The sequence below is a fragment of the Austrofundulus limnaeus genome, unplaced genomic scaffold (assembly GCF_001266775.1).
Source record: "Austrofundulus limnaeus strain Quisiro unplaced genomic scaffold, Austrofundulus_limnaeus-1.0 Scaffold383, whole genome shotgun sequence".
Lineage (NCBI taxonomy): Eukaryota > Metazoa > Chordata > Actinopteri > Cyprinodontiformes > Rivulidae > Austrofundulus > Austrofundulus limnaeus.
In genome coordinates this window covers 73007-74708 of record NW_013952785.1, presented here as the reverse complement: position 1 = coordinate 74708, position 1702 = coordinate 73007, and the positions used below count along the sequence as shown (strand labels likewise).

General features: G+C 42.6%; 1 protein-coding gene across 1 annotated transcript in view; it reads left to right on the top strand.

Moving 5' to 3' along the window:
* LOC106528469 (hexokinase-1) overlaps positions 1-1702 on the top strand; it is a gene marked incomplete in the record, with an annotated part of 72819 nt that overhangs the window by 68147 nt on the left and 2970 nt on the right.

The following is a 1702-nucleotide window of genomic DNA, read 5'->3' as shown; positions in this document are numbered from 1 at the left end:
CTGTCATGTGGATGGAGGACCTCAGTGATGAGAGGAGAATGTGTAGCGCTGAGCTAATACATATATATGGTGATAGCATCGGGGCTAATGCTAAAAAAAGCATTCTGGCACCTACAGACCAGTTAGACACTCCTAATCAACATGTTACCTGCATTAAAGTTCAGTCCATTTATCATTAAAGACAGCTGTTTTAAATTGTCACCTGTATAAAAGACTCACACAGACTCAATTAATCAGTTAGACTCTGACGTCTACAACATGGGCAAGACCAAAGAGCTGTCTAAAGATGTCAGGGACCAGATCRTAGACCTGCACAAGGCTGGAATGGGCTACAAAACCATCAGTAAGATGCTGGGTGAGAAGGAGACACCTGTTGGTGCAATAGTAAGACAATGGAAGAAAAAGAAAATGATCTGGGGCTTCATGCACAATCTGACCTCGTGGGGTTTCCTTGATCATGAGGAAGGTGAGACATCAGCCTAAAACTACACGGGGCAAACTTGTTAACACACATTACGCCATACTGGATTAAAATCCTGCASTGCCTGCAAGCTCCCCTGACACATGTTCACGTCCATCTGAGGTTTGCCAGTGGACACCTGGATGATTCTGAGAGTGACTGGGAGAAGGTGCTGTGGTCAGAAGAGACAAAAATTGAACTGTTTGGCATTAACTTAACTCGCCATGTTTGGAGGAAGAGAAAAGCTGACTATGACCCAAAGAACACCATCCCCACTGTCAAGCATGGAGGTGGAAACATTATGTTTTTGTGGTGTTTCTCTGCTAATGGCACAGGACTACTTCACTGCATCAATAGGAGAATGGATGGAGCCAATCCTGAGTGACAACCTCCTTCCCTCTGCCACTATGGGTCGTGGCTGGATCGTCCAGCACAACAATGACCCAAAACATACAGCCAAGGCAACAAAGAAGCACATTAAGGTCATGGAGTGGTCTAGCCAGTCTCCAGACCTTAATCCCATCAAAACCCTTCGGAGGGAGCTGAAATCAGAGTTGCCAAGTGACAGCCTCAAAATCTTAATGATTGGGAGATGATCTGCAAAGAGTGGACCAAAATTCCTCCTGATGTGTGCAAACCTCATCAACTACAAAAAAAATGTCTGTCAACAAGTGTTTTGCCACCAAGTATTAATCTTCTTTGCCAGAGGGGTCAAATACTTATTTCTCTCTGCAAAATGAAAATTAATTTATATAATTTATATAATGGATTTTTTTCTGTCACTGTTAAAATGAACCTACCCTTAAAACTATACACTGTTCATGTCTTGTAAGAGGGCAAACTTGCAAAATCAGCAAGGGATCAAATATTTATTTCCCCCACTGTAGATTAAGAACTACTGTCTGTAACCGCACACACTCAAGGATGTCAACACTTTTTGTTGTCATATTGTGTCAAATTTGGCATTGTAAACAGGATGTAAAATAACATCGCAGTAAATGATATAAGTGAAAACCAGATTGCAGCTGTGAGTGCTTAGAGCAGTTGTTGTCCAATTAGAGAGTTGGGGGTTTGGTTCCACCACTGTTCATTCACATGTACACTCACCGGCCACTTTATTAGGTACACCACGCTAGTAACGGGTTGGACCCACTTTTGCCTTCAGAACTGCCTCAATTCTTCGTGGCATAGATTCAACAAGGTGCTGGAAGCATTCCTCAGAGATTTTGGTCCATATTGACA